Consider the following 22,621-nt stretch of genomic DNA (forward strand, 5'->3'; position numbering starts at 1 on the left):
TTGATAAAGTCTCTGTGTCCTGGGGCATCAATGATGGTCACATAATACTTGCTGGTCTCAAATTTCCACAGGGAGATATCAATGGTGATACCACGTTTATGTTCAGCTTTCAGTTTATCCAAGACCCAGGCATACTTGAAGAGCCTTTTCCCACCTCAGCAGCCTCCTTCTCAAATTTTTTGATTGTTCTTTTGTCGATCCCACTACATTTGTAGATCAGATGGCCAGTAGTGGTAGAAGACTTGCCTGAATCTATGTGTCCAATGATGATGATGTTGATGTGAGTCTTTTCCTTTTCCATTTTGGTTTAGGTTTAGCGGCGGTTTTCACGACACCTGTGTTCTGGAAGCAAACCCGTTGTGAAAAAGTGAAGTATACAGATGTTGAACTATTTTGTTCACCTGAAATTAATGTAATATTATGTATCAATTATACTCAAATTAAAAAAAAATAAAAATCAAGAGAGGACCACTGCACAGTATGGTTATTAGAGCATATAATAAAGTGAATGTCAAAGGATAAAAACAGATGAGGTTGAGAGATAACTCTAAAGCCTTTCCATATTCAATTAAACAGCCTGGGAATTATACTGAAAGGAATAATTAATAGCTAAAAATATTCAGTTAGGTTAATGTCATGAAATTTTACCTGGTGACCTTGAAGTTTGTAGGTTAGAAGTGGATGTGATTGAACACAAGAAAAACAGTGGATTTTGATGATAATGATAATAGATTGGAAAAAACCTCGGGAGATATTGATAAGCAATTCCTGTAGAGATAAGAGAAGTAGATGTATTTGAGATATATTTAAATAGGACCATCAACAAAACCAAGTGATTCATTGTGGTATATGTGCTGCCGAAGCGAGCACAAGTGATTCATTGTGGAATGTGAAAGAGAAAGAGTAAATGGTGGTGCTCAAGTTACTCACCTTGAACAGCTAAGTGTATTAAGAAGTCATATACAGAGAATGTAACAAGAAAGGAGCACAACAGTTGAACACCTACTATGTGGTAGGAACTGTGATGTAATTGCTTTCCATGCATTATCTTAATCAATTTTCCCAATAACTCAAATAACGAAAATAAGCCTCAGAGAGTTTATTTTAAAAATATATCCATAAATAAATAAATAAATAAAAATAAATAAAAATAAAAATATATCCAGTGTGGCATAGTTGAAAAATTGGGAAAGTGAGAGCCAAACACAAAAGCTCAGCCTATTTTTTTTTAAACCAGATTTCTGTATTTTGAGTTTGAGACCCCAATACAATTCAAAATGGAAACCTCAAAGGAAATGAGCTATCCCAATCTTTGAACTTAGGAGAAAGGCTATATAATTTATAAATATGGAGTCATGGGAATGTATGTTTCTGTCCATAGAGAGTGAGAAGATACAGATTCCACCCATGTCACAGATTTGTGGCATGCACATAGAGAAAGGAGGCTTTGCAAAGAAGACAGAGAAAAAGCAGCCATGAAAAGGAATTAAAGAAGAAATAGCAGTGTTCCATAGAAGCTAAGGAAATAAACATGTTTCTTTTTTTTTCTAGAGAGAGAGAGTGAGGGAATGAGCAAGGGGGTGGGCAGAGAGAGAGGGAGAAGTTCTAAAGCGGAGCTCAATCTCCTTATCCTGAGATCACAACCTGAGCCAAAGAGTCAGATGTTTAACCAACTGAGCCACACAGGTGCCCTGGAAATAGAAATTTTTCTACAGGAATTCTTCATCAGTGTCAAACGCTGTGTTAAGATCAAGTTAAATAATGATGCAAAGGTGGCCATGGAATAGAGCAATATGAAGATTATTTTTAACATTGACAATAGTCCTCAGTAGAGTGCTGAGAGTAGAAGCCAGCTTAAATTGCTTTCCTTTGATGAAACAAAGGAAAATGAGAAAGTAGAGAGAGCCAACTGTTTAAGAAGTATGACAGTGAGGGGGAGGAGAAATAAAAGGGCATATTGGTGCTAGGAAGGCTATTTGCAATTATTAGAGACACTTAAATATGTTTAAATGCTGTCATAAAAGAGCCACACAGACAGGCTTACTGCAGAGGGAATGTAAAAGGTCAGGCTTTGATTCATAGTATTTATTTCACAGTAACAAGGTAATGTTTTCTGCTCATTTACCAAACCAAGTCATTAGGGAGATGCAATATGTACATGCTGATAACTGACATTTTGTGAAGACGTGAATATTTTGCATCTTCTTTTCTCCTGGGTAGCATTGTCACTAAAGTTAAAAAGACTCAACTACGAGCTATGTTAAACAGAAAATATAAGTAGGGCTCTCTGTTGATATGAGCTTATATAGGCCATGAGGTTTTTGGCAACAATTATAAACCATCATGTGTGGCCATGGTCAATCACTATTCATCACCACTAAGATATGGAAAAAATAGAACAGGAGAATAAAACATGGACTGGGCTGTGTGGTTTTCCTCCTTTTTCTTGTAGTATCCACTGGCAATTCACAGAATTATGAAATTAGTGGAAATGCATTGAGACTCATTTCACATTATAATACCTCTACTCCTGAAATATTAGCTTTGGGCAGCGACAGTATAGTATTGGTATCCCCCACTTTTTCAAAGTTTGTTCTATGCCACTTGGCTTTCATGGAAGACTTATATGAGTACCAGCTTTCATTAACTGAAAGAAATGTGAAGAGGATTTATTTTTATGAAAAAAGGTGAACAGTGAAAACAGTCTTCAGCATTTGTTTTCCAGCAAGCTATTACAGATGCAGAGTGTATCTTGAACAGTGGGGGTGGCACTGCCAGGCTCATTCCCCAGAAACTACACTTGTCATCTCAGCATCCAGGCACCATAGCTTTGAATGGTATCATGAGCAACTATCCTTTATCTTGATTTATTTTATGCATTCACTAACAAGATGTGTCCTAAGGTAACAGAAAAGCCTAAGAGGGGTTATGTTTTGGGTGTGGGAATGCTCAAAATTTTTTCCATGTAAATTAAAATTAATAGAAATTATTTCCTTGCTTTGCCACTTCAGCTTACACAAGGTTCCATAGGAATCATCTATTTTCAGATAGTGGGGAAAACTATATTATTATATCAAGTAGTGGATTATTTATAACAAATATTGCTTTTATGATCTTACAAATATTCTATATTTTGAACCTATTCACAATCCTTTATTTCTATTCTTCCGGTAACCACCAAACTAGAAGAAAGTTTATATATATTGGCCTTTTCTGGTTTTAAATGTAACTCATGCTCATTACAGAGGCATAAATGATAAACATTTAAATAGAAAATGAAATATTAGTCATTTATTCTACCAACATATAGACACTATTTCAATTATGATTTTATTTCCTTTAGATTTAGTTTTTTAAAAAGACTAATTTACTTATTTTTAGGTGGGAGGCAGGGACAGAGAGAGACAATACTAAGTAGACACCATGGTAAGTCCAGAGATCATGACCTGAGCTGAAACCAAGAGTTGGTGGTCAACCTATTACACCACCTAGGTGCCCCATATTCTGTTTTGTATATAAAATTTTTCCTAGGTAATGCTTTCATAAAATGCACCAAAATCATCTTTTTATTCTATTTAAAAAGTAACATCATTTTATTATCTTCCTAAATGACAGCATTATTTAAAAACATGACTTTAGGGGCACCTGCATGGGTCAGTCAGTTAAGTGTCAGACTCCTGATTTTGACTCAGGACATGATCTCAGAATCATGGGATCAAGCTGCACATCCAGCTGCTTGTCTGTTTTAAGATTCTCTTTCTCCCTGTCCTTCTGCCCCTGCCCCCACCCTCTACCCCTGCTTGTGCACTCACATGCACAAGCTTTCTCTAAAAAAAAAAATAATAATAATAACATGACTTTAGTAGCAGTATAATATCCAATAATATAAGCATATAAAAATAAAATATTCAATAATACAAATTGCTTAACCGTTGTAATATTCTTGGACAGTCAAGGGTATTGTAAACAATTCTGGGGGATCCCTGGGTGGCGCAGCAGTTTAGCGCCTGCCTTTGGCCCAGGGCGCCATCCTGGAGACCCGGGATCGAGTCCCACGTTGGGCTCCCGGTGCATGGAGCCTGCTTCTCCCTCTGCCTATGTCTCTGCCTCTCTCTCTCTCTCTCTGACTATCATAAATAAATTAAAAAAAAAAAAAAAAACAATTCTGGGATCAAGATCTTTGTACCTACTTTCCTGTTTTGTTTTCTCCACCTAGGATAGGAATTATCAAATAGTATATTATATATGATAGAATTAGCTTTATCAAAGTCTAGCCATTTATTTATTTATTTATTTATTTATTTATTTATTTATTTTTTTTATGATAGTCATACAGAGAGAGAGAGAGAGACAGAGACATAGGCAGAGGGAGAAGCAGGCTCCATGCACCGGGAGCCTGACGTGGGATTCGATCCCGGATCTCCAGGATCACGCCCTGGGCCAAAGGCAGGCGCCAAACCACTGTGCCACCCAGGGATCCCAAAGTCTAGCCATTTAAATTCTTGGCAACATTATATGAGAATGCTAATTTCAGTGGTTTTAGTTTTACAAGGCAATTTTGAGATTTGATTCCACATTTTGTTTTAATCTTTGCTTATTTGAATGAGAAATGTCATTGTTTTAATTTATACTTCCTTGTCTATGATAAGACTTAAAAAATGATTACCATGCAAGATAGTCTAGTGGTTAAGATCATGGGATGTAAAGTCAGACAGATTAGGTTTAAACTTTAGAAGTTGCACTCATTTAGGGATATTCCTTTAGCCAGTAACTTAAGTTCTATAAGCATGTTTTTTCAATAATAATAATAATAGCTAGCATTTATTAAATGTCAGGCACTTTTCTAAGAGCACTTTATAAATTAATTCAGATGATCTCAACAACTCCATAGAAAAAAAGGTATTATTATTATTATTACTCCACAATCTCTGCTGTTAACAATTATATAATGCTGACCCACAATGTTGTTGGAAGCCTTTACATATGATGCTGTATATGTGAAAAACATTTGAGCACTATACTGGAAACAAAGAGAGGATACAATAATTAGTTGCCAAAAACATAGTTCTTTTTTCCCTCCTGTAAATTGACTATGTACTTTATTTGTTATTTGCTGGTGTTTCTGAAATTTTTTCAAAGTATATATATATATATATATATATATTTTCTTTTTTAATTATGTTACAAGCCATTTGTTTCTTATTTGTTGCCAACTCCCCCCTACCCCAAACCCTATTTAAAGCTAAAACAATCAAGTTTTTGATGTCCCTCAAAAACATGAATGATTAAACACAGGAAATTTATTTTTTTTTAATTTTTGATTTTTAATTTTTATTTTTTTTAAACACAGGAAATTTAGATGAAAGTCCAGTAAGGGCACAGAAACAGTTTGCTTTTAATTGCTTTGCTTCATTGCAATAGGCAGTGTTTCTATCCAGCATGGAACAGAGAACAGAAAGCAGCTCTGAGCAGTGACACATGGTAAGAAAAGCAGCTTCCCTACCTTCTGGAATCAATTCTACACTTTGTCTTTGTTATGAATTTTTAGACTGTTAGGCATACATATTCAAAGATAATAAGATAAGTTGAATAAATTGCAGTTGACCTGAATAATGACTTAGATTTGCATAAAGGGAAGGAAATAGAAAATATATTCTTGGGAAGGGAATAATGAGAGTAAAGTCAGAGCAATGGTAAGATGCCTGATAAGAGTTTAGCAAGGGACATTTGGGTACCTATAGTAGCAGGCAGTTGATAGGTACTGTGGACACAAAGATAAATATGATACAATCCCTATCCTCAGGTTTAGTGTATGGGGAAAATAAGTGTACCTACTATAGTATGAAGTAGCACAAAAATTAAGGTTGAAAATTAATTAGGTTAAGGAGCAAAATGAAAGATCATTTATATTTTGCAAAAAGGCAGAATTAGGAAAGAATTCACATGTTTTGTAAAAGTGATGAATTGTGCCATCAATGGCAAATAGCAGTTGGTTATCTGAGCAAAGATCAGTAGGGACAGCATGAAGGCTAAGGGAACTATACACGCAAAAGCATGAAGGTGAGAAACAGCATGGAATATTAGTATTCTGTGATTGTGCAAAAAGTATCATTACAAACTTAGCAGCCTGAAACACCTCATTTATTATAGCTCATAATTTTGGTGTGAGAGAAATCTGGGGACAGTTTCATTGGGTTTTCTGCTTCAGAATCTTAGTTCTACAATCCATTTGTCAGTAATGACTGTAGTTTCATCAGAAGTTCGATTGGGCAAAGATCCACATCCAAACTCATTCAAGTTTGTTTGCAAAATTAATTCAGTTCTCATCATAGAACCATTTCCTGGCTAGCAGTTGGCTGAAGGTTGCCTTCAGTTCCTAGAAGTCTACTCAGTTTTTTGGCATATGGGCTCCCCCAATAAAGTGCTTACTTTATTAAGCCAGCAAGAGAGTCTCCTCACAAGATGTGTGTTAAATTTCCACATGATGTGATCATATATCTATAATCTCGTGTATTTGAAGAGTACCTGTGTTATGGCCAAAATGCCATAATATATATGTAAGGTGGAAAGATTTAAATTTGGATAAACTGGAGGTGGAAGTATGAGACAAAACATAAAAAGCATAAGGAAATTGAGCTTTATGTTTAAGTAATACGGACCTATTGAAGGGCCTAAAGAATTATATTAATATATACTACCATATAAAATGTATAATATATGTAATCTATATATTAATATGCTCATATTGTGTTTTAGATAGTTCACTCCAGCAGGTCCTAGAAGGATACATTTGAAAATCATGAGATTAGTAGGAGAATTATTCATATATATAGTATAAGGAAATCAGTCCCTTCACACAATCATATTAAGCTCTCTGACAATAAATAAATATAAATTGTCCACTTATGAAATAGCCAGTAGAAATTTTATCTTTTGCCTCTAATGTGAAATTGACTCTTTTCTTGGAGATATTTGTCCCATCCTCCTACCAAAATTCTGCTTTTAGGTGGGTTAGCAGTTCTCTTGAAAATATCTATCAAGTAACAATTCTTACAATTTCCTTCATTGTGATATGATGCTGTATATGTGAAATAGAAAGAAAGCTGGAAAAGTTTTACTTACCTTAGAAATACAGGGTATAAGATGTGTTTAATACCTGATATGATAAACATGGTGACAATAGAAATAAAGAGTAGAAAGTAAACTTAATGCAGAAAGAAGAAATGATAGGGTATAATGACAAAATGGAAATAAAGGATTTAATTTGAAAAATGTTAAAGATGAAGTCTAACTTTGATTTTAATATTTTGTGTTTCTATGACTCCATAAAGCTAGGCTGGAGCTTGAAACAATTCATGAAATATGAAAGCAAGACAAAGTCAAAATGAGACCAAATGTAAAGTCAAGAACCCTACAAACTGCTTTTCTTTTCTTTCTGCCCAAGTACCTTCTTCAACAACGTGGACAAAAATTTACTAGTCTTACAATTAGCAAAGTGTAAGAGGTCCCTCTTCAAACTGCAAAATACTGCCCAAAACGTATTCCAATATCTTCTTAAATTAAGAAATACGAGCTTTAAAATAAAATTGTTTACATTTCCAATAAAGGTAGATTAGAATCTTGCTACTGAATCCTTCTACTGAGAGCAACAATAATTGCTGGGAATTAAAAGCATAAGTGTTAATCACAAAGCTAATGAGGCAGAAAGTATTTACTGTGTAAAGTTCCCAGAGAGAAGGGAAGAACCGACATTTTATCTAGCTTCTAATCTGTCCATTTGTCAAATCACAATGAGAAACTGTAAACTGAGCATGGATTCCAAAGTATTAATAGTTTGATATATAAAAGTTGAAGTTTAGAGCTCAGGAAGGGGAAAGGTTTTTCACAAGAATGCCTGAGGAGCTGGCTAAACATCAGAAAAAAGGAGTAAATTATAGATAAATCTGGTTTCCACAAAGGCTAAAGTATACTATGAAGTTAACTCAATCTCTGTGTGAAAGTGATCTGCCCTTAGATAACTGCTTTCTAGAATTAAAAGCAAATTCTTTCTGGAGGAAGATAACATTAGCCAGAGCCAAAAATTGTCTTTACACTTGTTTGTATACAATGAGCAGCATTCAGTCAAACATTACCAGATACATCAGAGAATAAGACCAAATGATTTAAAAAGAGGAAGGAGGGAGAGAAGGAGAAAGGGGAGGGTAGGGAAGTAGAGAGAGAGAGAAATAGATCTACAGAAGACCCAGAGCTTATAGTTATCAAAAACATAGTTATTAGTCACATAAATATCACAAGTGTAATTAGTATATTCAGAAATTAGATAAGATGAGGGTTTTAGAAAAGAACAAGAAGCTATAAAAAAGAACCAAATGGAAGTTCTAACTCAAAATACAAAAATTGGCCATAAAAATTCAACTACTATGTTCAGTAGTATATTAGATATAGTTGAAGAAAGAATTAGTAGAATGGAAAATATGCCAGAATAACACATCCAAAGTTTATATGAGACTTATGTAACATAATGAAAAGTCCTAATACAGATGTAATTGGATTCCACAAAATAGAGCACAGAAAGAATGGAACAGAAGTAGATTTTGAACAGATAACAGGTGAACATTTTCCGAAATTGATAAAAGGTATATTAAAAAATTAAAATGTATGCCAAACATGATGAAAACTAAGAAAATTACAACTATGTACGGAGCTACACTGTTGAAAACCAAGACAACCTGTTAACAAGAGGTTAAAAACATTTTGCTTTCAAAGAAGCGAAAATTAAACCAATAACTGATTTATCAACTACCAAAAAAAAAAAAAAATGAGACCAGAAAACAACTGAATTACACCTTCAAATGCTGAAAAACAAGTAAAAACCTTCTAACTTAAAATTTAACCCAGGAAAATCACCATTAAAAATGAAGGAAAAAGAAAGACATCTTTATGCAAAGTAAAGCTGTAAGAATGTATCAACAGCAGGCCCACTATAAGGAAATATATAGAAATATTTTTTCAAGGCAGAAGGAAAATGACCCCAGATGCAAGTATGGAGAGGTGAAAAGGAGAAAAGAGCAACTGAAAGAGTAAATACATGGAGAAAAGAGAACATTTGTGCACTGTTGGTAGGAATTTAAAATGGCATATCAATTTGGAAAACAATATTGAGATTCCTCGCAAAAGTAAAACAGAGTTTCCACATGATCTAGCAATATCATTTCTGGTTGTATATCCAAATGAATCAGGATCTTGAAGAGATATCTGCACACTCATGTTCACTGCAGCATTATTCACAATTACCAAGATATAGAAACAATCTAAATATCCATAGAAAGATAAATAGATAAGCAAAATGAATTACATACCTAAAATGAAGCATCACACAGTCTTTAAGAAGAAGGGAATTCTAACATTTGCAATAACATGGATAAAACTTGAAGACATTATGCTAAGTGAAATAAGCCAGTCTAAGAAAGACAAATACTATATGATTCCACTTATGACAAGTATCTATATTATACTTAAAGAAACAAAAAATAGAATGGCCATTTCCATGGCCCAAAGAGAGGGGGAAATGGGGAGTTGTTTAATGGTATAAGCCTTCAATTATTTAAAATGAATAAACACTAGAAATACATTGTACAAAACAGTGTCTACAAACAATGCAGTATGATATACTTAAAAAATTTGTTAAGAGAGTGGATCTTAGGTTAAGTGCTCTTATCTCCCTCTCCATACACATACATAAAAGAGAAACACAAAAAAAAACTTTTAGAGGTGATGGGTATGTTTGTTACCTTGACTGTGTGATCGTATCATGAGTGTATTGATAAGTACAAACTTCTTAATTTGTACACATTAAATGTGTGGAATTTTTTGTATATCAATTATACCTCAATGAAGCTGTTAAAAATAACACCCCTGACACTTCAAACTTCTTTTTTGATAACTTCTTCACAAATCTCCACTGAAATTAGATGTTAATACTGATGTGAACAGCAAAAGAATAAAGCTTATAGAATATAACATAAGGGAATATCTTTGCAAACAAGGAATAGTCAAAATTTCCTTTAACAAGACAGAAAAATCACTGACTCTAAGAGAAAAGGTTGGTAATTTGTACTGATCTAAAATTAGATATAATCAAAAGAGAACTTTATAAAAGTGACAAGGCAAGATACTAAGTGGGAGAAGATATTCGATATATGTAAAACCCACAAAAGACTTGTATCTTGAAAATTAACAGAACTAAAAACCAATAAAACAAAGAGGTAATAGTTTTTAGAAAGCAGGGGGAACCTGAATAGTCATTCACAAAGGATTATATCCAAATAGCCAATAAACATGAAGAGTTGTGAAATTTCATTAGTCATTAGGGAATTGCTAATTTGAACCACAATAGTGAGGTAGAAAAAACTGACATCACTAGTATTTCCTTGGGCAAAAGAGCTAGGTATAAAACAATATTTTCTATTTATATAAATTTCCCAAACGTTCTGATGTTGGAAGCCATGTTAGTTGTTACATTTGGGAAGGAGATAGGGAGATATAGTTAGAACAGTATACAAAAGAGAACTCTAAGATTATAGCATTGTTCTATTTCTTAACATGTTGATGGTTATACTAAGATTTTCATTTTGTTATAATTCATCAACTTGTACACATGCCACTTGGGCTTTTTCTTTAGGCAATATATATTTTAATAAAAATATTTGAAAGGAAACAATTTGTTCTTATATAAATAGAAATTTAGTCAGTATAAAAAAACAGAATGTTTGAAAAAAAAATTATAAAGTATGGAATGTGTGACTAAACTATTTCCTAACTGGTAAAATGTAACACTAGACATGACCGGCCGGATTTATATCATCTGTATTTCTCTGTTATGAGAAATATGAATCTTATTCCACTAAGAAGGAAGATAAACTATACCCCACTTCTCTAACTCCTGAAGATTATTATATTATTGTCAGTACTATATGCATATTTATAACATTTATATTCCATTTTTTATATTCCATTTTTAATCAGTGTTCACAGTTGTTAGCTCTTGCTTCATATGAAAATGATTCAATGCTAATAATCCATCTTTTATTGTGGCTTTACCAGTCAATATGAAGGTTGATTGGCATTTAATCTCAACAGGTATTTTTCAAGAAGTATATTCACAGATGCTGCAAGGTCTTAATTATTGAATGTTTAAGAATATGTGGGGTTTTTTTAGATTTTATTTATTTATTCATGAGAGACACACAGAGAGAGGCAGGGACATAGGCAGAGGGAGAACCAGGCTCCATGCAGAGAGCTTGATGTGGGACTCCATCCCGGGACTCCAGGATCACTCCCTGGACTGAAGGCAGGCACTAAACCACTGAGCCACTGGGACATATTCTGGTGTCCCAGAATATGGGTTTTTTTGTTTGTTTGTTTGTTTGTTTGTTTGTTTGTTTTAATCTGTTTCTTGAATAGCAACATGGTGGGTAAGACTGTCTTTCATTAGAATTTTAAGTATCTATTATCTCATCTTTGAATACAGCAGTGAAGAAGTATAAGACCAACCTAATATTTTGTTCAGATGTCCATATAACTACTTTTTAATCCTTAAAGTCCAGTAGCTTTACTAAGTTATCTGATGTTCATCATTCTCTATTGTTGAAACTTTTATTCTCTCTTTCTTTTATATCAAGGAAGTTTTGCTCTATGTATTTAAAATATATTTATCTTTCTTTTGTTCTAGAATACCAGATGTCAATTATGCTTTATCCATAGCATTATTTTTCTCTTAACTTTTTAAGCATTATGCTCTTTTCCATTCCATTTTTTGAATTTCTCAAGCCTGTCCTTCAGATCTGTTTTCAATGCTCTGTAATCTCTTTTTTATTGCTTTTGATGTATTATGCTTTTCTATAATAATTAAATTTTATCTGTTTCTTTTAAAAGAGCTCTTCCAACCCATAAAAAATATATTAAGCAACACATCATACATAAAATAACAGCATAACATGTAAATGCACAATATAAATAATAATGATGATAATAAAACAACCAAGTACAATCATCTCACTTGAAAAATAGAACCAAACAAACCTTTGGAATACCTGTGGACTGCTCTTTTCTCATTCCTCTAAGTAGATAACCTAATTCATTCACTTGTCTTTGAATTTTAAATTTTAGTGTTTTAAAATGCATCAATTTATTTATTATTACTTATACATTTTGGGGTCTTACTTTAGGGCCTCTCTATTACTCTGAGGTCAATTAATGCCATGAACAAATGCTATTATCTGAAGAATATCCAGAAGATTAGGTTGTCTTCAGTCTTTATTGAGACAGAGAGCTGTAGTCAGTGAGGCGAAACATAGTCCTGCAGCAAGACAATGAATACTATATTGTCTATTTCAAGAGAATACAAACTTCTGATTCTCCTTCTGGTGAAATTTAAAACAATACATTTACCATGTTAATAGCCAGGCATGAATTTCAGAGTCTGTGTTGATCTGATGAGACATTAGGCCTGTACAACATCTGTCATTATAATCCAACTTTGTTAAATTTCTGGTAGTACACATTATCCAGTATAAACTTGGTGGTTTTTCAAGGGCCAGGCTAGTTAATCATATGGGAATATTGTTTATTTAATAAAACACACAATGATAAGAAAGCAATATACGTTACACAACTTATACATAAATATACTGTTAGTTCACTATATATAATACAGTATATAGTTAGTATAAGCTATCTGTGTAAAATTTATAGAAATATAAATATACGCTGATATAGTATAAATAATTATACATTTCTCATTTTTATTTGACTAAAAATATTTTCAGCTTTTTTGAAATATAACTGACTATAACATTGTATAAGTTTAAGGCAAAAAGTTTGTTGATTTGATATACTTTTATTGTAACATGATTACCACCATGGTGTTAGCTAATACCTCTATCACATCACACAATTACATTTCTTTTTTCTGGTGAGAACACGTAAGATTTACTCTCTTAACAACTTTCAAGTATGTAATACATTATTTTCTTTTAAGATTTTATTTATTTGTTCACGAGAGACACAGAGAGAGAGAGAGAGAGAGGCAGAGACATAGGCAGAGGGAGAAGCAGGCTCCATGCAGGGAGCCCGATGTGGGACTCAATCCTGGGACTCCAGATCACACCCTGGGCTGAAGGCAGATGCTAAACTGTTGGATCTACCCAGGGATCCCCTGTAATACATTATTGATAAATATAACCAAAGTGTTGTGCTTAGATACCCAGAAATCATTTATCTTCTAATTGGAAGTCTGTACCCTTTAACCAACATTTCTCATTTCCCCAATCCCCTAATCCCTGGAAATCACCATTCTACTTTCTATTTCATCTCACATTTAAGTGAGATTATTCAGTATTTGTCTTTTTCTGATTTATTTCACTTAGCATAGTGCCTCCAAAATCTATCCATGTTGCAGCAAATGGAGAAATTCTTTTCTAATTACTGGATAATATTGCACACACACACACACACATTATATATCCATTCATTCTATTCATCTATCGATCAACACTTAGGTTGTTCTATGTCTTGGCTGAAAAATTGCATATATATATATTTATATATATCCACTCATTCTATTGAATATAGATTGATATATCCATTCTATCTATCTATCTATCTATCTATCTATCTATCTATCTATCTATCTATTACATTCATTCTATTCACCTATTAATGGACACTTAGGTTGTTTCTACATCTTGGCTATTGTGAATAAAACTGCAATAAAACAGGAGTGTAGGATTATTTCTTTGAGATCCTGTTTTCATTTTCCTTAGATAAATACGCAGAAGTGGGATTGCTGGATCATATGGTAGCTCTATTTTTAATTATTTGGAGGAAGTTTCTATGGTAGCTATACAAATTTACATACTCACCAACAGTGTATAAGGATTCCTTTTTCTCCACATCTTCACCATCACTTGTTGTCTCTTGTCTGAGGATAGCCATTCTAACAGGTATGGAATGATATGTTATTGTTGTTTTGATGCACATTTCCAAAATGATTAGTGATGCTAAGCACTTTTTCATGCACCCATTGGCCATTTGTATGTCTTCTTTGGAAAAATATCTCTTCAAACCTTAGTAGCCAATATATAGTACATCATTTGTTTCAGATGTTGTTTTCAATAATTCATCAGTTGCATATAACAACGCTCCTCACATCATGTGCCCTCAATACCTGTCACCCAGTTACTCCATCCCCTCTACCTCCATTTCAGCAACCCTCAGTTTGTTTCCCTAGTTAAGAGCCTCTCATGATTTGTCTCCCTGCTTTTTTTCCATTCATTTTTCCCTCCCTTCCCTTATAGTCCTCTGCACTATTTCTTATATGTTGCATGTGAGTGAAACTATATGACAATTGTCTTTCTCCAATTGACTTATTTCATTTAGCATAATACCTTCCAGTTCCATCCACATTGATACAAATAGTAGGTATTCATCCTTTCTGGTGTCAGCCATTTTTTTAAATGATTGTTATTTGTTTTTGAGTTGTATAAGTTCTTTTTTAAAGATTTTATTTATTTATTTATTATTATTTATTTATTCATTTATTTATTCATGAGATACAGAGAGAGAAAGAGGCAGAGACAAAGGCAGAGGGAGAAGCAGGCTCTTTGTAGGGAGCCCTGTGTGGGACTTGATCCCCTGGCCCTGGGATCACAACCTGAGCCAAAGGCAGACACTTAATCACTGAGCCACCCAGGGGTCCCTAGAGTTGTATAAGTTCTTTATATAGTTTGGACATTAAACCTTTATAACATGTATGTTTTGCAAATATTTTCTTCTTTTCTGTAGGCTGCCTTTTCTTTTTTTTTTTTTTTTTTTTTTTTACTGTTTCTTCTGATGTACAGAAGCTTTTTAGTTTGATGTAGTCCCACTTGTCCCACTTGTTGGTTTTGGCTTTTGTATGTCATACCTTTGATTTTGTTATTTTGGTGTCATATTCAAAAAATCATTGCCAAGACCAATGTCTTGGAGGTTTTCTTCTAGGACTTTTATATTTTTTAGGCTTTATGTTTAAATCTTTAAGTTAATTTTTATAGGTGGTGTAACATAGACGTCCAATTTCATTTGTCTGCATATGATTATCTTGGTTTCCCAACATTTATTTAAGAGATTATCCTTTCTCCATTGAGTATTTTTGGTTCCTTTGTGAAATATTAACTGCTCATATATGTGGGGATTTAGTTTAGGTTCTTGATTTTATTGCATTAGTCTATATGTCTATTTTTATGCCAGTTCAATATTGTGTTGATTACCATAGCTTTGTACTATAGTTTGAAATTAGGAAGTGTGATGCCTCCAGCTTTGTTCTTCTTTCTCATGATTCCTTTGGTTATTAAGAGTTTTTGAAAAAAAAAAAGAGTTTTTGTGGTTCCATATAAATTTTAGGATTTTTCTAGTTCTATTAAAATGTCTTTGGAATTTTGATAGGGATTTCATTGAATCTACAGATGGCATTGAGTAGTATAGATATTTTTAACAATATAATTTATGATTCATGAACATGGAATTTTCTTCCCTTTGTGTCTTCAGCTTCTTTAATCAAAATATATGGTTTTCAGTGTTTAAATATTTCACTTCTTTGTTAAATTTATTCCTAGTTATGTCATTGTTTTTGAGGCTACTGTGAATAGATTTTTTCTTTTATTTCTATAAGATATTTTATTGTTAGTGTATAGAAATATAGCACTTTCTGTATGTTGACTTTGCATTCTGCACTTTACCAAATTTGTTGAGTTCTAAGTTTTTTGGTGGAGTAATTAGAATTTTCTGCATATAAGATAATATCTGCAAACAAAGACAGTTTTACTTCTTCCTTTCCAATTTTAATACCTTTTATTTCTTTGTCTTATCGGATTGCTTTGGTTAAGACTTCTAGTACTATGTTAAATTAGAGTGGTGAGAGTAGGCACTTTTTTGTCTTGTTCCTAAAATTAGAGGAAAATCTTTCAACCTTTCACCATTTGGTATGATGTTAGCTATGGGTTTGTCATATGTGGCCCTTATAATTTTGAGGCTTTCTCCCTTTTATACCCAATTCATTGAGGGGTTCTATCATGAATGAATGTTGAATTTTGTCAAATACTTTTTCTGTATCCACTGAGATGGTCATCTGATTTTATCCTACACTTTGTTAATATGGTTTATCTATTGATTTGTATATGTTGAACTATCCTCATATTCCTGGACAAGCCTCATTTGGTCATGGTGTATAAACCTTTTAATGTACTGTTAAATTCAGTTTGGTAATATTTTGCTGAGAATTTTTATATCTATATTTATCAGAGATATATGTCTGTAGTTTTCTTGCAGTGTTCTTATCTGGGTTTGGCATCAGAATAATTCTGCCTTTGTAAAACAAATTAGAAAGTGTTCCCTCTTCTTTAACCTTCAGAAAGACTTAGAGAAAATTTGGTGTTAATTCTTTAAATGTTTGGTGGAATCACCAATTAAACCATGTAGTCCCAGATTTTTTTGTTGTTAGGAGATTTCTGATTGCTGATTAAATGTCCTTACATAACTGGTCCATTCATATTTTGTGTTTATGATTTAGTCTTAATAAGCTATATGTTTTTAGAAATTTATCCATTTCTTATAGATTATCCAATCTGTCATGTAATTATTTATAGTAGTCTCTTATGATCTGATGTATATCTTTCAGATCATTTTTAATCTCTCATTTTCCACTTATGATTTAGTCTTCCCTTTTTTTCTTTAGCTAAAAGTTTATCAACTCTGTTTATTTTTTCAAAAAATTAGCTCTTAGAGGCACCTGGGTGGCTCAGTTGGTTAAGCATCTGACTCTTGATTTTGGCTCAGATCATGATCTCAGGGTCCTAAGATCAAGCCCTCCCATTGGGTTCTGCACTCACTAGGGAGATTGCTTTAGGATTCTCTCTCTCCCTTTGCTCCTCCTTCCCCCATGACTTCTCTCTCTCTCTCTAAAGTAAATGAATGAATCTTTTTTAAAACACCTCTTAGTTCTATTCTCTTCTTTTGTTTTTATGACTTATTTTCCATTTTATTTTAGTTCTCATATTTGTTATTTCCTTCTTTCTGCTAACTCTGGGATGATACTCCTACTTGGTCCATTGGTACTTAGTACAAGATTTGATAACTCCACACAGACACTATTATTTGTGGATGTACGCCAAATTTGTTTGTTGTTAGATGGGTAAAACAAGGAGAGATGTCTTGTGTTCTCATGATACTAATGTCAGGAACCTAAATTCATATTTCTAAAATGCTTAGACTTAAGTACTTCATATTAAAGACATAAAATAAATAATGACAGACATACAAATAGGGAACATTTATTCAACTCAGATCTACCTATTTTCTTTTCATATGTTATCTTTTCTGAAATCTGGAAGTGTACATGGAATATGTAAATATTTTTCTTCACATAAAACTGCTACTAAGTTGGTGCATCTTACATTTTGCAAGTATAAAAACTTTTGTCAGATTTCTGTTAGCATAAAAGATTTATTAAAAGTATTTTGCTAAGGGTTAGGCAAGATGGCAGAAGAGTACTGGTCTTTGATTCATCTCTTCCCACAAATTTACCTAAATAACTTTCAAAACATCCTGAACATATACGAATTCAACCTGAGATGTAAAGAGAGAACAGCTGGAGCACTACAAAGAGAAAAGTGATTGCTTTGGACAAGTAAGGAAGGTGGAGAGGAGGAATGAAGGGGATATATTGGAAGATAAACGGTGGGGGAGGGGTGGAAAGCCATTGCAGGAAAGCCAGGCAGTGGACAATTGGGAACTTTAAAAATTTGTGCCTAAAAGAGGCTTTCCTGACAAAAAAGTGCTCGCAGGGAAATAGGGCAAATCACAGGAGGGGCAGTGAAGCTTCAATATTCCCTTAGACACAGTAAGAATAGGGGTGCCCAGGAGAAATCTCACTGCATATCCTGGTCTGAACTCGATAAAGGGCTGGAACACTGCAACCCCTCCAGCACATTTGGGAGAACTCAGCCGGTTATGTGGAGCTCCCTTTACCCTAGACCTCGGCAATGGATGGAGGTGGGCTGTCCTCTGTTCCCTTTGGGAGAGGCAGACCCCAGGAGGGCACAGGACATTGATCGAGAACTCTCCTTCAGGCACCCTTTAATTGTTTACAGATCAGTACCCCAGCCCCTACCCCCAGGAGTATCTAGGCCAGTGTGCAGTGGGAGACTGTGGTTGGGTACTCAAGGGGAGCTCTTGGCTCAGAGCTGGGGATCTGGCCACCGCCATTTTTTTATTTTTTACTTTTTTTTTCTTTTTTCACCTTTGACCTGGGAGACCTGCGGCCTCTAGGGAACAAAGGCCTCTCAGGATAAATAGCTCACACTGAGACCGGCCACTTGCCAAGGGGAGAGTCGTCTCTTCCCACCCCACCCCCACCCCCCGCAAGCACAGACACCTGAAAATCAGTGCAGCAGACCCCTCCCCCAGAAGAACTGCTGGATGAACAGGGGAAGACCAAGTTTACTGCCAAGCAGCACTGGAAAGCTCCAGGATTGAGGGAAAATAGTATATAGAATTAGAGAGATTTTTTTCCATACAATTAGCTTGTCTATCAGGTTAAAATATTCCAATATTTTTTCTATTTTCCTGCCTTAACTACAATATCTTACCAACCCTTCATTTTTCAGCTTTTTCCTTTTTGACTTTCATATCTCTACAATTACATGTCTTAGATATATTCTTCATTTTTGGATTCTCTTCAATGTATTCAATTTAATTTTGGTAGATATATAAGTTATGGGGTTTTTTTTTTTCTGTCTTGTTTTGTTTTACAATGGTGAAGTTAGTACCTTCTAACACAGAGACCAGAATACACCCAAAACCAAGTGGAACACCATGTTGGTTCATTCTATGAAACTATTCTCTCTTCCCATTCTACCCTACTCTTTTAACTCATTTATGGTTTTGTGGTCGATATTGGATATTTATATAAGTTTTGCTGGTTTATATAAATGTGGAATCAAGCATCTTCTAACATACAGAACAAAATACACTCAGAACAAAGAGGATAGCCCTCTAGGTCCCCTCGGGGAGACTATATTCTCTCTCTACCACCACTTTCTCATCCTCTTTTTGTTCTTCTTCTTTATTATTATTATTATTATTTTTATTCTTACTATTTTGTTTTAAAATTTGTTTTTCACTTTAGTGGTCCTTGTTTTATTTTGTTCTCTTCTTCTTTTTCTTTTATTTTCTTGTCTCTGATCTCTTTGGAATCATCTAGGATGTATTTTACTTAAGTCATGGTTGATATTTTTACTCTACTCACTCATAAAGCCACTCTGCACTGGGCAAAATGACTAGAAAGAAGAATTTACCACAAAAGAAAGAACCAGTAGCAATACTCTCTGCAACAGAATTGTTGAACATGGATTTAAATAATGGATGCCAGAAATTCAATTCAGAAGTACAATTATAAAGTTATTGGTGGCTCTGGAAAAAAAATAATAAAGGACTCTAGAGACTCTCTAACTGCAGAATTTAGGTCCAATCAGGCTGAAATTAAAAATACTTTAACTGAGATGCAGTTCAAACTGGGTGCTCTAACTGCTAGGGTTAATGAGGTAGAAGAGAGAGTGAGTGACATAGAAGACAAGTTGATGGTAAGGAAGGAAGGTGAGGAAAAAAGAGAAAAACAATTAAGAGACCATGAGGAAAAGCTTAGGGAAATAAATGATAGCTTGAGAAGGAAGAATATACATATAATTGGGATTCCAGAAGAAGCTGAGAGGGAGAGAGGACCAGAAAGCATATTTGAACAAATCATAGCTGAGAACTTCCTGATGTGGAAAGGAAACAGACATTCAGATCCAAGAAATAGAGAGGACTCCCCCCACCCACCAAAAAAAAAAAAAATCAATAAAAACCATTGAACAATTCAACATTTAATAGTGAAACTTGCAGACTTCAAAGATAAAGAAAATTCTTAAAGCAGAACAAGATATTCTTAACTTATTTGGGAAGAAATATCAGATTACAGCAGACCTCTCCACAGAGACCTGGCAGGCCAGAAAGGGCTGGTAGGATATATTCAGGGTCCTAAATGAGAAGAACATGCAGACAAGAATACTTTATCCAGCAAGGCTCTCATTCAGAATAGAAGGAGAGATGAAGAGCTTCCAAGATAGGCAGAAACTGAAAGAATATGTGACCACCAAACCAGCTCTGTAAGAAATATTAAAGGGGACCCTGTAAACAAAGAGGGAGCCTGAAGAAACAATCCACAAAACAGGGACTGTATCGGTAATCAAATGATGATAATTCATACCTTTCAATAGTTACTCTGAACATGAGTGGGCTAAATGATCCCATCAAAAGATGCAGGATATCAGACTGGATAAAAAAGCAAGACCTATCTATATGCTATCTATAAGAGACTCCTTTTAGATCTAAGGACACCCCCCAGATTGAAAATGAAGGGGTGGAGAACCATTTATCATTCAAATGGGGCTCAAAAGAAAACTGGGGTAGCAATCCTCATATCAGATAAATTAGAGTTTATACCAAAGACTGTAATAAGAGATGAAGAGGGACACTATATCATACTTAAAGAGTCTATCTAACAAGAAGACCTAACAATTATGAATATGTACACCCTTAATGTGGGAGCTGCCAAGTATATCAATCAATTAATAACCAAAGTAAAGAGACACATAGATTATAATACAATAATAATAGGAGACTTCAACACAGTGCTCTAAGTAAAAGACAGATCTTCTAAGCAGAATATCACCAAAGAAACAAGGGCCTTGAATTATACACTGGACCAAATAGATTTCACAGATATATACAGAACATTCTATCCTAATGCAACTGAATACACATTCTTCTCAAATGTACATGGAACTTTCTCCAGAATAGACCACATACTGGGTCACAAATCAGATCTCAACTGATAATCAAAAGATTGGGATTGTCCCCTCTGCATATTTTCAGACCACAGTGCCTTGAAACTAGAACTCAAACACATGGAGGTTAAAGAGCATCCTACTAAAGGATGAATGGATCAACCAGGAAATTAGAGAAGAATTAAAAAAGATTCAAAAAAAAAAAAAAGATTCATGCTGACTAATGAAAATGAAAATACAACTTCAAAATCTTTGGGATACAGCAAAATCAGTCCTAAGAGGGAAATACATTGCAATAAAAGCCTCCCTCAAAAAATTGGAAAAAACTCAAGTACAGAAGCTAATTTCACACCTAAAGAAAGGACAGCAAATAAAGCGTAAACCAAGAAGAAGAAGAGAGATAATAAAGATTAGAGCAGAACTCCATGAACTAGAGACCAGAAGAACCGTAGAACAGGAAACCAGGAGCTGATTCTTCTAAAGAATTGATAAGATAGATAAAACTCTAGCCACGCTTATTAAAAAGAAAAAAGAAAAGACTCAAATTAATAAAACCACAAATGAAAGAGGAGAGTTCACAATCAATACCAAGGGTATACAAACATTTTAAAAACGTATTATGAGTAAATATATGCCAACAAATTAGGCAATCTAGAAGAAGTGGATGCATTTCTGGAAACCCACAAATTACCAAAACTGGAACAGGAAGAAATACAAAACCTGAACAGGCCAATAACCAGCCAGGAAATTGAAGCAGTCATCAAAAACCTCCCAAGAAACAAAAGTCCAGGGCCAGGTGGCTTCCCAGGGGAATTCTATCAAATACTTAAAGAAGAAATAATACGTATTCTACTAAAGCTGTTTCAAAGGATAGAAAGGGATGGAATACCTCCAAACTCATCTTATGAGGCCAGCATCACCTTGATCCCAAAGCCACACAAAGACCCTACCAAAAAGAATAATTGACCAATATCCCTGATGAACATGGATGCAAAAATTCTCACCAAGATACTAGGCAATAAGATCCAACAGTACATTAAGAGGATAATTCACCATGACTAGGTGGGATTTATCCCCGGGATGCAAGAGTGATTCAACACTTGTAAAACAATGTGATAGATCTCACATCTATAAGAGAAAAATAAAAACCATATGATCCTTTCATTGATGCAGAAAAAGCATTTCACAAAATACAGCATCCATTCCTGATTAAAACTCTTCAAAGTATAGGGATAGTGGAACATTCCTCAATATCATAAAAGCCATTTATGAAAAGCCCACAGAGAACATCATTCTCAATGGGGAAAAACTGAGAGCCTTTCCCCTAAGATCAGGAACAAGACAGAGATGTCCACTCTCACCACTGCTATTCAACATAATACTAGAAGTCCTAGCCTCAGCAATCAGACAATAAAAAGAAATGAAAGGAAAGGTGTTCACACTCACACACACACACACACACACACACACACAACTGAATATTGCTCAGCCATCAGAAAAGATGAATACCCACCATTTGCCTCAATGTGGATGGTACTGAAGGGTATTGTGCTGAGTGAAATAAGTCAATTGAAGAAGGACAATCATCACATGGTTTAACTCATGGGGAATATAAGAAATAGTGAAAGGGATTATATGGGAAAGGAGGGGAACTGAGTGGGAAAAATTAGAGAGGGACCATGAGAGACTCCTAACTCTGG

At 34.3% G+C, this 22,621-nt stretch overlaps 1 long non-coding RNA gene across 2 annotated transcripts in view; it reads left to right on the forward strand.

Moving 5' to 3' along the window:
* The window catches only part of LOC118355194 (uncharacterized), a 149,293-nt gene that overhangs the window by 53,141 nt on the left and 73,531 nt on the right, over positions 1–22,621 (forward strand). For both annotated transcript variants that reach the window (XR_007412136.1, XR_007412135.1), the window contains exon 3: positions 5,422–5,481. This is a non-coding gene — a long non-coding RNA (uncharacterized LOC118355194). The remainder of the gene's footprint in view (positions 1–5,421; positions 5,482–22,621) is intronic.

This window comes from Canis lupus, chromosome 7 (genome assembly GCF_003254725.2).
Source record: "Canis lupus dingo isolate Sandy chromosome 7, ASM325472v2, whole genome shotgun sequence".
NCBI classification, from domain to species: Eukaryota; Metazoa; Chordata; class Mammalia; order Carnivora; family Canidae; genus Canis; species Canis lupus.